The following is a 15209-nucleotide window of genomic DNA, read 5'->3' as shown; positions in this document are numbered from 1 at the left end:
CTATTCACACATCGATCCACTACTGACATCACCTCATATGCCAACGGGGCACCCCACGCCGACTTTCGGCGCAGCATTGTAGGATGGCCACACCAGTGCGGCAACTTGCTGGACACCACCTCGGTGCCATCCGGATCTCGGCGCGTTCGAGTCACTGTACCGCAAGAGTGACCGGAACTCAGCTGGACACGCCGTCTTTCGGCGCAGCATTGTAGGATGGCCACACCAGTGCGGCAATTTGCTGGACACCACCTCGGTGCCATCCGGATCTCGGCGCGTTGTGCTGCCTTCGGCCTACTGCTGTAGCCGCAAGTGCGGACGCAACTCAGTTGGACGGCGAGTGAAACGCTAAGGGGCGCTCCACTGCAGCCGAGGAGCCTCCATCTTGGGGGAGACGCACAGCCCCCACTGACTGACGCGACCTCACAGGCCAATGGGGCGCCCTACGCCGACTTTCGGCGCAGCATTGTAGGATAGCCACACCAGTGCAGCAACTTGCTGGACACTAACTCGGTGCCATCTGGATCTCGGCGCGTTGTGCTGCCTTCGGCCTATTCGCACACCGGTCTGCTACTGACGCCGCCTCACGTGCCAACGGATTTTCTACGCTTTTTGTAGCCCTATGCCGCATAACAGGTCATGTGACTTGTTTATAAAACTTTTCATTGGTTCATTTTACTTTTGGTTTCCTAAAGATGGAAGGCTTGGTCATATGACCTAAAAATAACACTTTTCATTGGTTTAGAACATTTTTTTTTCCCAAACGATGAAAGCCCCACCTTGTTTCTGGATGATTCAGACTGAAGCTGGCGTCACCATGAGAGCACCACCATCTCGTGGCTCCGTCGTGGTCATTCCGCGAGCAATCATGGCAGCCGCCCCCCACCGGAAGCCTGCAGGAGTCGAGGGCCCCCAAGACTTTTGTAGAATCTTCACGGCTGAGGGGACGCTTTCGAGAATGGAGCCCAAGTCCTAGCAGGCAAGCGTCCGAGTTCCAAGGTGTCCCAGGGCCATTTTAGTGGACCAGGCCCAAAACCGAAGAGCCGGCCGCCATTTTAAGAGTCCTGTGGCAGCCGCCTATCACTGCACTGCAAGAGTGGGAGCAACTCAACACATGGTGAGCGAGACGCTGTAGCCGCAAGAGCGGGCGCAACTCAGCTGGATGGCCGCCACCTGGGGAGGCCCGTTCACGCCGCCTCCCCCACGCCCCCCCCCCCCCGGGCCGCCCCACGCCAATTTTCGGAGCAGCATTGTAGGATACCAAAACCAGTGCGGCAGTTTACTGGACATCACCTGGGTGCCATCCACATCTCAGCGCGTTCTGCTGCCTTGGGACTATTCGCACAACAGACCGCTACTGACGAGGCCTCCCCCCGCACCACCCGGGACGCCCCACGCTGTTTTTCTGAGCTGCATTGTAGGATCCCAAAAACCAGTGCGGCACCCAGGTGACATCACCTGGGTGCCGTCCAGAACTCAGCACGTTGTGCTGCCTTGGGACTATTCACACAAAAGACAGCTTCTGACCATTGTTGTTTTTTTTTGTCAAAAATGTTTAAATGTTTGTTACAGTTTTTGTTCCGTTCGTTATATTTAAAAGTTAATAAAGTTTTATAATCCTACTTTGTTGGAGTGCTATATATTTTTAAAAAATCGGGCGAATGGGGCCTTGAATCGGGTTATTGTCATGTGTGGGCTTTGCAAGTGTACTGCTACAGGATCGGACATTTCAAACTCAAATGCACGTTCTTTTTCTTACCTTTCCGAAGCATGTGTGGAACAACAGCCCATAATTCTATCGATGCCCAGGCTGCTGGCGCAAACCGCTTCTTAGTTCCCATGTTGAATAATTACCAAATAAAGAGACGGGCGCTGGAAGCAGGAATCAAGAACAGAGTTTAATTCTCATGAGGAGAGCCAGTCATTTCGGACACGAAACACAGTGTCTTTCGGGAGGTGCTCTAACAAGTGAGCTGAGACTCTTGCTTTTATACCTTACAAAACACTTGATGGTACAATCAGGACAGTATGACGCAAAAGAAAAACATCCCTATAATCCTCGTGTCAATCCTACCCCACATATGTTCACAATGGGGACCCTTGACCTGCTGATAAGAGGGGAGGGCAATCACGCAGCTGAGTGTTCCGTCAACTGTTTAGGATGTGTGCGCCTGATCATAGACCAGGGGGTGGGGTAGCTAGTATCAATAGTGGGTTCTTTGAAGAGGAGTGACTTCATACAATAAGGGCAGCAAATGGTATCTCCTGGCTTAGGCGATGGCCTCGGACATGTGTGGTCAGCCGGGCTCGGGGGAAGGGGTCATCAAAGGAGTGGTATTCATGCTGCGTGGACAATCGAGCGCGGAGGGAAGGCTTGTCAACAGAGGGGCGTTCATGGAAGGAAAGGAGGTGTTGGTCAGGCGCGGCCGTGACTCTCAAGGACAGGGTCTTGCAGAAGAAGAAGGTTTATGACTTGCCCATGTGAGGAGAAGGGAGGGGGGAGCCAGGGTGGACACGGGGACAGAGTCACATAGAGAGAGAGAGAGATCTTATGACCAGTACATGAGAGAGCGGGGGCAGTCAGGTGCAGCTGGGGAGGGCTATGTCAGCTAAGGCGAAGGATGCCTCTTCAAGAGGGAATGGGGGGGGGTTTTGTGCGGGTCAAGCAGGAGAGTTGCCTTTCACAGCAGGGTCGCGCAGAGGGAGAGGGTTTCATGATCTATGCATGAGGGAGGGGGTGTAAGGTACGCGCAGGAGGGAAGCCAGGGGATTTCAATGGGTAAAAGGCCATGGTGCCTAGAATGGCTGTACATATGCATAGGGGTATGGGCTCTTACTAGCAGGGTGATACGGTCAATAGTCTACGGTATTCATGGTGCTCACAGGGAGAGGAGTGGGAGAAGAAGGGGAATGAATGCTGTCTATGTACATCAATTTCTTCAACTTTCACAGTCGCCCCTTTTTACATAACAGCAGTCATTTTTGCAATTGATGGGTTTACAGGTAGACAGGCATCGTTGATGAATTAGCATTTTGTCGAGACTAGCATTTGGCGTACAAACATAGACAGTCGAGGTGATGGGCAGAATGCAGCACATAGGAAATTGCATTTTCGTTGTGTTCCTGACAATAAAACGCACTACATAGCATGAATCTTTCTGACTTAAAAATGTGACCAAATGAACAGTTTCGACCAGGTAGTTGAGAGCGGAATTCAGTTCAATACACAAGATTTCTTCGTCACAGTGTCTTTTTTATTATTGAGCCATCACTGGTAGGCTCTAGACCGTGTACTATCGTTGGCGCTGTTGAGCACCGGCGGTGGAGCTATAGGTCCAGCTCAGTTCTATCCTTACGCGTTGCAGGGTGCGGTCAGTCCTCTGCTGTTAGACCACAGTCCTGTTCCCTAAATAATCCGTTTGGCGGCGCCTTATGCTCGGCACCTATATTTCTGTGGCAACACCCTATTCCCATATGAAGGCAGTTCTTCCTTTTGGCCAAAAAGTCACGTGGAAAAGAGGGTGAGCATGGTTCAAATAGTCGATAGGAGAGAGAGCGGAGTTGGGTCAGAGTTCCTGGGACGCACAAAAGGGACCAAGGGAGCAAAGGATAACAAGCAGGCAGGTCCTTCAATCGGGCCCAAAGAAGGGGGACGGAGACTCCAGGCACACGTGGGTTAGCAGACGGAGGGCTTCAAGGCGGCCCGTCATTTTTCATTTTCCACGTTGAAATTGCGGTCTCGTCCCGTATCTTGTTGCTCTGCAGCTCCACCTTTGGTCGAGGTCACACGTGTCCCAAGATCTGCATCCAGGCCGTATGTCACATCTGACCCATCTCCTTCGGTGATCGTGAATCTTTGAATAGGTACAAAACAAGGTTTTAGAGAAATGGCAGAAAAAGATATCTACGCATGTGAATTCCTCCCTTAATTCTACGCATTTGGGAGATACGCTCATTGGTCACAGTCAGAGGTCCATTACCAAGCAGTGCATGTTTCAGCATTCCTACTGAGTTCATAGCAGGTTTATTCATCGTCCTATTTATAACTCAAGTGAGGACAAATGAGATTCCCATCAACTGTGCATTACATCATATTCAACATTACGGAGCATTTGCCTTCAGGACTGGCTAACCTTTTCAAACAGGGCGGGGATGCCATCATCGAGAGTCAGGCAAAACCATATTTTCTCGAGGGTCAACAGCTACTCATGGTCATCATGTTTATATTCGGGACAGCAACTGGGGTCTATCAAAAATGGGGCGGGGATGCTTCGGGCGCTTGCGCTTGGGTGCAAAAGGGGGTGGGGCAGTTTGGGCATTGGAGTTCAATCTGGACGTTGGCGTTCGTCTCTGAAGAACAGACAAATAAGGTGCCATTGACATACAGTTCCCCTATAAATGGCCAGATTTGGGGGACTTTAGTCGTCTTACCTGTCCTTTCCTTCTCAGCCAATTCAAGTTCATTCATTTTGCAGAAAGGAGAGGCAGTAATATGGCGAGATGCAATCATTTTAGTTTCGGTCAATTTCGCTGAACACCTTCGCGTTCAATATGTATCAAATCAGACTGGTGCCGGTGAGGCACAATTTTACCAAAAAGAGGGAGAGAAAATAGGGAGACTCTCATAGAGAGTGAGAGTCGTCCGCAATCTAAATGAGCCATTCGGTACACGTATGACATGTAGAGAGAGAGAGAGAGAGGGAGAGAGAGAGAGTGAGAGATAAGGGGGTGGTGAGAGAGAGAGAGACGTGTACGAAAATAGGTCATTTAGTGCGCTCACAACACAGAACAGCAAAGGTCAGGTGACACGCAGATACAGACAGAGGGAAGACATAAATCCGTACATTACACACACACACAAACTCAGGCAGGGAAGACGGCACATGTATTACACATATATAAGACATTCACGACGAGACAGGAAACAATTGTTAGCCAACAAGATCTGTTTTATATATCCTACGTATCTTTACTATCCTATTTATCTACGTGCTTAGCTCTTTCTACCCTTCCCTCCTTTTTCTTCTCGCTTGTCACGTCTGTGAGCGTTCCCAATTGCCAATACTCACACCTCGGTTGGTCGATCAGAAATTAACCTGGTCGTGCTAGTTACCCATGGTTGGATCTTAAACCATTTTTCAGTTCCTTCCTTTGGTGGGAAGTTCTCCAGGCTGAGGCAACGGCAAGTATTTGATCGGGAGAACAGTCGGACAGCTTGGCTACATCTATAAGAGTGTGAGAAAGGGGGCAGAGCATTTTGAACATCAGCAACATTTCTAACTTCCTAGACGGGTGGTGCCGTGGCAACCCTTACCCGTATGTTTTTCTTTGTCCTTTCCCTACCTAGTCAAACGTCCAGTTACATTATTTAACGCGTCATTTCTAGTCAATTTTTCGTCATACAGTACCCGTCAAGTTTCTATGTCAGTCCATCCTCCCAGTCGCTATGTCCTAAGGAGGAACAGTCATGTTTAAGTCTACGTCTTTAACCCCTTCGAGGCTCATGACGGAACGGTTCCGTCATGAGCATCGGTTGAGCTGTGCTCATGACGGAACCGTTCCGTCATGACCACACCCATTAACATTGGGGCCCAGCACCGGGGATAAATCGGGGCAGCAGCCAATGTGTTAAAAAACTTATCATTATAACGACTACACACATATTCCCTCTTTCCCTTTTCGTCGGTGGTCCGACCATCGCTCTCCCACACTTCAGCCGACGTTCTGACGTGACCTGCAGAAGGGAGGAAAAAGAAGGGGTGGGGGGCAGCATTCAAAGTACATCAGCATGCAGCAGTTCGAAAATGTTTTTACCTACCACATACTCGACCTATCTCCACGTACTGCATTCCTTTGCCATCTCGGCGTTTAAGCTCAGAGGCACCAGTGGTCAGATAGATAATCATCAGCGATCTGCGTATCTACATGAGTTACTTGGTCGCAACCCCTCTGGTTGGGTGCAAGGGTAGCGGTCAGGTGGCATTTTTGTGGTCTCGATTTAAGGGCGACTAAAACGCTTTTCCGGCTGCTTGTCACACATAATGTAGCTGCTAAATATCTGATCCCTTTTGATCTACATCCTTCATCATACTTATTCTTCGCTCACAGTAGTAAGGCATCCAAAACTCATTAATGCAACTGCTACAACCATGCTTTCTTTTTCAAAATACTTTTAATAAACGAAATTGGTGGCAGTTCATTGCATAAAGTGCAGCAGTGCAATAAAATCATATCAAACTTCCCTACAGAGCGAGCATGATGCATGTCAAGAATTCAGTTTTAATTGATTCATAAATTCATTATCCAATACTCATTCTTTGTCTAAATTACACCAATTCATTTTCCAACTCATAATCAGTACCCACCCTAAGTCAGTTCATTGTCCAAGCACATACTCAATATCCTTCGTATCCACTTTCATTATCCAAGAAAACTACATACATATCTCGGGGCAAAAAGCTGCGTGGTCAGGGTGCAATAAAGTTTATTCAAAAAGTCTCATTTTGTGTCGGCGCCATTTTGGGTGGGGTCAGGCGAGTTCCAGCACAGTCAGAGTGTCTCTAGTCTCGCATGGTTGGCCCAGAACTTTCCGTTGGCAGTTCAAAAAGTTTTGTGCTATGTGGTTAACAGTCTAACAAATATGGACCATGAGTCAAAGAGTGGGGAGGGCGGCAACAATTTTCCTACCGGGTCATTCTGGTGTTCCACCGGAACTGAACAAGTCTATGCCGTGGCTGCATTTTAGCCATTTCCAATCCGACGCTGGCGCCGGCAGGAGCTGCACCGATGTCGTGGTTCCCAGTGAAGGGGGCGGGGGCACCCATGAGGAGGGATCGGGGTGCCCCCCGGCTCTCATAGAATCTTCAAGGTTGAGGGGAGAAGGCATGGGGTGCGTGCCCGTCCTGGGCAGAAGACCGCTTTTTGATGTTGACCCTCTTTAAGTAAGAGCATTGGGGTGTCGCTGGAAGCCTCCACCTGGAGGGAGGTGGGGGAGGCTCGTTCGCGTCACCTCCCCCTTCCAGCGACCCCGCGCCGTTCCTCGGCTCCGTCGCTTCGATATTGGCCGTGCTGGCTATTGAAGATGGGGGGGGGTGGTCGGCGGCTGAGGCAAGACAGCCCCCCTTTTTCTCTTGACATGTGGCGGGACTACCTGGAACTGTCCAGGCGTCGACATGTGGCGGGACTACTTGTAACTATGCAGGCGATGGCATGTGGCGGGACTACCTGGACTTGTCAAGCGTTGGGTGTAGTTGCGGCCATTATAGCTGAAAGAAATGCCGTCATCCTCGCTTTGGCTTCGGCCGTCGACGAAAGCCGGATCGGGTGAGAGAGAGGGGTGGTCGGTGGCCGAGGCAAGACAGCCCCCTCTCTCCCCGCGGCCTGCAGGGCGGCAGAAGAGAAGAGATGGAGAGGTCCTTGCCATTCTTTGGACCGCCTGCCCAACATCATCTCCTCCTGACCGTGGCTAGGCGAGCCCCTCGTGCCTCGAGGCCTCGCCTTCCGGATGGGCGTAACCGCGGACCTGTTGCATTTCGGGAGCTTCTGGAATGGGGGTAGGTACCTATTGAATTGTTTCTATTTCATGTGACCGTTATTTGGGCGTGGCGGGCAATGAGGCAGACATGTTGGGAGCAGGAATAGGCAGTGAAGCCTAGCTACCTCGTAGCTATCTTTGCTTTCAAACTTTTCACCATTTTACATTTCTTATTACGAACTATTTCTAATGTTTCTTATTTTTTTAGTGAAGTCAAAAGCTCATCAGGGGGTTACTGACTTAGCCTGATTTCTTTTTATTTTTCTTTCTCTTCCTTAGCGTGTTTCGAGCTAAAGCTTTCTGTTAGTAGGGAACGGTGATCACTTCATATTTTTATGTGTCCTTTTCACTAGGGGGTACTTCTGGACGGACCAGACGAGTTCCCTCCAATAAATGGTCCGGGGTGGAACTAGATTATCGATCAAAAGGGGAACATATATTCCGTCATTAGGGTATCATCCTGGACAGACCGAGCGATGTACTTCCACTTACTAGGGTAGCCTCCTGGACGGACCAGATGGTCTACTACCACTAAATGGCCCATGAGTGGGGAGCATATGTCCTCCATAAGGGTAGTCTCCTGGGCGGACCATGCGAGCTACCCCCCAAATAACCAAACAGTGGGGAGTGGGTAGGACTGACGAATTCACAAAGGGGCATAACCTACCCTTTACTACTTGCAAAGACTAGATAGAATATTTCTACTCCACGTTGTTTGCAGGCAGAAAATACCTCAAACGAAACAATTCCTGGAACAACAATGTCCAGGCAACCAACCAATCAGTGGGGAGAAAAACAGGCATGACGGATTACAACGGGGACAAACGTCTGCATTACCTGCCCTTCGCTATCCAGAAAGGAAGACAGAATATTTCTACTCGTCTCAGTTTGTAGACAGGGAAGATCTCAAAGAGCAACAATCGATTATTAATCGATTTCAAACAATCCAGTGGGGAGAAAAGTAGGCATGACGGATTACAACGGGGACAAAAGTCTGCATTACCTACCCTTCTCTATCTGCAAAGAGGGACGACGTTCCTATTCGCCGCTGTTTGCAAACAGAGAATGTCTCGTTCTCAGAAGAGAACCAATATGTCAAGTAGCATTCAAAGCTAAATGAACCAATACCAACAATATCAGTATACAAATACCGATTTCAATACAAACAATCAATCAATCAGGTGGATAGAACCACCCTACCAATCAGGCGTAAAAACACCCTACTTAATCTTACCCGGACCGGACCATACGGACTGTTCTTCGACTTCCTCCTCCAGCGCCCGATTGTTCTCTTACTCCATGTAGCATTCCTGTGGGATTCCAGTCAGGACAATAGGTCACTCAAGAGAGGTCCATTCAGAATTGGTGAAGTTCTTTTGATCGGCAGCCGGGCTAGGGCCCTCTCAAGGCAGGTATACTCCGATCATTCTAGATGTTCACTTCTTCGTCTGGATCTCTCTTACCGAACCTTATGTCACTGATGGACCCCGCGTTGGGACGCCAATTGTGGAACAACAGCCCATAATTCTATCGATGCCCAGGCTGCTGGCGCAAACCGCTTCTTAGTTCCCATGTTGAATAATTACCAAATAAAGAGACGGGCGCTGGAAGCAGGAATCAAGAACAGAGTTTAATTCTCATGAGGAGAGCCAGTCATTTCGGACACGAAACACAGTGTCTTTCGGGAGGTGCTCTAACAAGTGAGCTGAGACTCTTGCTTTTATACCTTACAAAACACTTGATGGTACAATCAGGACAGTATGACGCAAAAGAAAAACATCCCTATAATCCTCGTGTCAATCCTACCCCACATATGTTCACAATAGGGACCCTTGACCTGCTGATAAGAGGGGAGGGCAATCACGCAGCTGAGTGTTCCGTCAACTGTTTAGGATGTGTGCGCCTGATCATAGACCAGGGGGTGGGGTAGCTAGGATCAATAGTGGGTTCTTTGAAGAGGAGTGACTTCATACAATAAGGGCAGCAAATGGTATCTCCTGGCTTAGGCGATGGCCTCGGACATGTGTGGTCAGCCGGGCTCGGGGGAAGGGGTCATCAAAGGAGTGGTATTCATGCTGCGTGGACAATCGAGCGCGGAGGGAAGGCTTGTCAACAGAGGGGCATTCATGGAAGGAAAGGAGGTGTTGGTCAGGCGCGGCCGTGACTCTCAAGGACAGGGTCTTGCAGAAGAAGAAGGTTTATGACTTGCCCATGTGAGGAGAAGGGAGGGGGGAGCCAGGGTGGGCACGGGGACAGAGTCACATAGAGAGAGAGAGAGATCTTATGACCAGTACATGAGAGAGCGGGGGCAGTCAGGTGCAGCTGGGGAGGGCTATGTCAGCTAAGGCGAAGGATGCCTCTTCAAGAGGGAATGGGGGGGGGTTTTGTGCGGGTCAAGCAGGAGAGTTGCCTTTCACAGCAGGGTCGCGCAGAGGGAGAGGGTTTCATGATCTATGCATGAGGGAGGGGGTGTAAGGTACGCGCAGGAGGGAAGCCAGGGGATTTCAATGGGTAAAAGGCCATGGTGCCTAGAATGGCTGTACATATGCATAGGGGTATGGGCTCTTACTAGCAGGGTGATACGGTCAATAGTCTACGGTATTCATGGTGCTCACAGGGAGAGGAGTGGGAGAAGAAGGGGAATGAATGCTGTCTATGTACATCAATTTCTTCAACTTTCACACATGGAGCGCAATAGCAGGCAGAGAAAGGGTGATGCAAGTGTTGAACACTGCCTGGCAAGTTGCTGGCAGTGCCCCCCCCCCCGCCCGTTCCTGAAAGAGGACACACACACACCGCCGCCCCGAGTACTTCACAGATCTTTAAAAGACCATGCGCTTGTTCATGAGGCTTAAATGGTTTATCATCCCTTCTAGAACCCCTGCATCGACCCTCTGACGTTTCCTGGAAGAATTACCACGTAACACAATACCAAGCCTTGTCAGCTGAAACCCCCGAGGAATCGTGGGGCATATTATCAAGGGGGTTTATCTCCGCTTTTTTGGCTTTAAAAGCCAAGAAAGCGGAGATAAAATGATCTCCCTATTACCAAGCTGTCGCTAACACCAGTTAGTGACAGCTAAAAGGAGATAGCGACCATCTTGGGCCCCGCTTTGCATGTCAGTGATATTTATCACTAATGACATGCAAAGTGGGCGTGCCAAGATGTTAGCGACTGGAAACAGTCCCTAACATCGCTATCTCCTATTACCAACTTTTGGAGATATTAGCGCTAAGCGCGAATATCTCCAAAAGCTAACACCTGCCCTGAGCAGTTCTTAGCCATGTTATCCAATGGGAGGTGGATAACATGGCTAAGAGCATTTGCTCGATAATGCATGAATATCGCTGACTTTTCAGCGATATTCATGCATTGCGGCCGTTTTTTTTCGCATTTGCGATAAACCTTGCTAATAGCAAGGTTTATCTGCGATAAAAATCGCCGATGTGCGGCGATAATTTTTGTCTCTAAACAAGTTAGAGACAAAAATTATCGCTATTTGTTGGTAATATGCCCCCGGGTTTTTGCTTGCAGAAATCGGGAGGCGGGAGACTAGCACTGAAATCAGTAGTCTCACGCCTGAATCGGGAGGGTTGGCATGTCTGGATTCTCTACAGCTGGGGCCATAAACTACATCCGCAGGGCTAGGTGATAGCCTGGGACCGGCCTGGCATCTAAAATGGCTGCCGTGCACGACAAAATTGTGGCATTGGAAAAAAGGCAAGATGGCGCAGACAATGTTTAACAATAAGGATTCATTTATAACAAAATATTTTATCGCACTGACAAATTGGCGGTCAACACTTCCTGATTTCCATCGAATCGAACGTTAACAGACGTCACGCAGCAAAAAAAAAAAAAGCTCACGCACAGCCGCTGGAAGACATGTATCAACATATATGAGCCTCCTCAGCCACCCTCAGAAAACATAAGGGATTAGGATACGTCTCCCGCACCCCCTTATACCTAGTAATTTAATTAAAACGAAGCACAAAATGGCGAATTCCCGTTTCGCTACCTGTTTGCGGCCCAGTTCGCGGCCTGTGAAGCGCTTCTACCGTGAAAAATATAATTTTAATAACCCCAACAACCTTCCTAGGGGGTCAAGAGGGGTATACCTTGCCCCCTTTCATTAAATTCTGCTGTTGTGGGCTAACTCTCAATATATACATAGTCCCGCCTTCAATTTCGTTTTGCAGAGACTTGTGGGAGTTGTAGTGCCACAGCCATTCAATTTACATTCAGCGCACTTATTTCTGACATTTGTAGCCCTTGTGCGTCTCTAACTTGAGCTACCACGTGTTTACCCATTGTCAGGTGGAGGCTCATCCGCCAGGGATTGCACCACCCCAAGATTCCCAGGGGGCCACGAGGCAGAGATTCACTGTCCTTGAGGGGGGCGACGACGCAGGATTGAAGACAGACCATCATGCGGGGGTCCATCCAGGGCTACAAATGGCAGAAATAAGTGCGCTGAATGTAAATTGAATGGCTGTGGCACTACAACTCCCACAATTCTCTGCAAAACGAAATTGAAGGCGGGACTATGTATATATTGGGAGTTAGCCCACAACAGCACGAACTTTCCACACATCCCCTGATGAAGAGGAAACTTGAAACGCGTTGGGAGCAGGGAAAGCTGCATTACTTACTTGCATGGGACGCCTGTCTGTACCTGATGAAATAAAGGCTGGTAACCAAACGCCGGAGCCCGTGTGCGTCTCTAACTTGAGCTACCACGTGTTTACCCATTGTCAGGCGGAGGCTCATCCGCAAGGGATTGCACCACCCCAAGATTCCCAGGGGGCCACGAGGCAGAGATTCACTGTCCTTGAGGGGGGCGACGACGCAGATTGAAGACAGACCATCATGCGGGGGTCCATCCAGGGCTACAAATGGCAGAAATAAGTGCGCTGAATGTAAATTGAATGGCTGTGGCACTACAACTCCCACAAGTCTCTGCAAAACGAAATTGAAGGCGGGACTATGTATATATTGGGAGTTAGCCCACAACAGCACGAACTTTCCACACATCCCCGGATGAAGAGGAAACTCGAAACGCGTTGGGAGCAGGGAAAGCTGCATTACTTACTTGCATGGGACGCCTGTCTGTACCTGATGAAATAAAGGCTGGTAACCAAACGCCGGAGCCCGTGTGCGTCTCTAACTTGAGCTACCACGTGTTTACCCATTGTCAGGCGGAGGCTCATCCGCCAGGGATTGCACCACCCCAAGATTCCCAGGGGGCCACGAGGCAGAGATTCACTGTCCTTGAGGGGGGGCGACGACGCAGGATTGAAGACAGACCATCATGCGGGGGACCATCCAGGGCTACAAATGGCAGAAATAAGTGCGCTGAATGTAAATTGAATGGCTGTGGCACTAAAACTCCCCCAAGTCTCTGCAAAACGAAATTGAAGGCGGGACTATGTATATATTGGGAGTTAGCCCACAACAGCACAAACTTTCCACACATCCCCTGATGAAGAGGAAACTAGAAACGCATTGGGAGCAGGGAAAGCTGCATTACTTACTTGCATGGGATGCCTGTCTGTACCGGATGAAATAAAGGCTGGTAACCAAACGCCGGACCCGTGTGCGTCTCTAACTTGAGCTACCACGTGTTTACCTATATATATATATATATATATATATATATATATGTTTTTGGACATTAAAAGATTTCGCGGAAGTCGCGCACCCACCGTGTCGAACGCGTATATGACGTTACGCGAAACCTGCATGTCACGTATGCGCCACAAGTCGCGTATCAGTCGCAAGGCAATCATGCAGGAAAATTTATACTCGTTGCATACCCTACTCGGATCCTACACAACAATCCTAAAATGGCGGCTAGGTTCCACGCAGCGATCGAGAAAGGCGCGCTTTGGGTGCGCAATTCAAAAAATTTTTTTAAAAAAACAATAAAGAAAATAATATAAATATATTTAAAAAAATATCAAATAAAAAAATATATATATTTTTTTTAATATATTTTTATTAAATATGTGTAATGTAATTTAAAACATAAGATCTAAAAATAAATAGATTAAAAAATGTAGTAAAACAATATGGAAAAAATATAACAATAAAAACATTTAAAAATTATCATTGAAACAACCTTTGAAATTCGCTGAAAAAAACATAGGTTTCAGGCCTGTTATAGTTAGGGATTAGCATTTAAAAAACCTTAGAAATTCACTGAAAAAACCATAGGTTTTAGGGGTGTTATAGTTAGCTGGACATTTCACTCGTACAAAACCATTGAAATTCCTCAGTTATAATTAGTTGTACTCACTATAACTCACACGCCCACAATTCACTGCTGATGATGTCACATATTACATCATTCATGACATGGTCAGTGACATCACTGATGAAATCACTGATGACATCTCAAATGAAATCACTGATAACATCATCCACGCGACAATGTGATACATCTCATCATACACTAGTATAACCTTTCAACACTCATTATAAAATATGGACTACCATATTTGAAACAATTCACAAACCAATGCAAGTTTCTGAAAACCCACTCAGTGATTCCTACATCTACACACACATCTAAACACTTACCTGTACATTCACTCATACATACTAACAAAGATCAATAGAAGACTATTAAATATACTTATACACCTACATCGACATTACACACCAGTACACATCCTATTCAGTTATGCAGTCATCCTACTCACTTATGCAAACAATTGATCATACTTATATTTACTAAGCTACACACTTATACCAGCACCACTTTATTTATTCATATAGGTAGTAACTCATACTAAGTGTGTGATAAAATCACTATTATAGGTATACAGTTTTATATACAGTCACTCACGCAATTACTGAGTCTTATGTATACTTATTTATATACAACAACATTCACATACACTGCCTTTTATATTTCTAGTTTGTTGGACATGTATCATTGAGAAATATATTTACTCATCACCACACCCATAAAGAGATTCACTCACCCAAGGAACTGTTTCCACATACAGTCTTAACTTATATACCTACTAAATTAACTATTTACACATCTTTGGATAGTCACACACCTCCCACCCAACTGCACACACATTCACTATCCAATACAAATACTCACTTAACTAATTAATAACTAATATAGACTTTCACATAGCTAGTAACCAACTTATGTAGTAGTTTACACAGCAAGATTTAGAGTGATACAGGTATTCACACAGTTTAATCACTATCCCATATATTTAGTGAGGCACTTTAAATTAGTTACTTAGACAGTCAATCACAGTGCTACTAAATCCTCCATCCAAACACTTAAACAACGACTCAGTCTTCAATGCAATTTGCTATATACATAATATTTATTTAAATATTGAACCAAACCACATTCACTGGATGATGTCATCAGTGATGTCATCAGTGATATCATTTGAGATGTCATCAGTTATGTCATTAGTGATGTCACTGACCATGTCATGAATGGTGTAATATGTGACATCATCAGCAGTGAATTGCAGGCCCGTGAGTTATAGTGAGTACAACTAACTATAACAGAGGAATTTCGATGGTTTTGTACGAGTGAAATGTCTAGCTAACTATAACACCCCTAAAACCTATGTTTTTTTCTGTGAAAAAAAAAGCAAGAGACCCTGGTCCTGAGGAAGAACCACACTCAAAAGA

Source organism: Lissotriton vulgaris, chromosome 1_1, assembly GCF_964263255.1.
Source record: "Lissotriton vulgaris chromosome 1_1, aLisVul1.2, whole genome shotgun sequence".
Taxonomy (NCBI): domain Eukaryota; kingdom Metazoa; phylum Chordata; class Amphibia; order Caudata; family Salamandridae; genus Lissotriton; species Lissotriton vulgaris.
Note: the sequence above shows the minus strand (reverse complement) of the source record.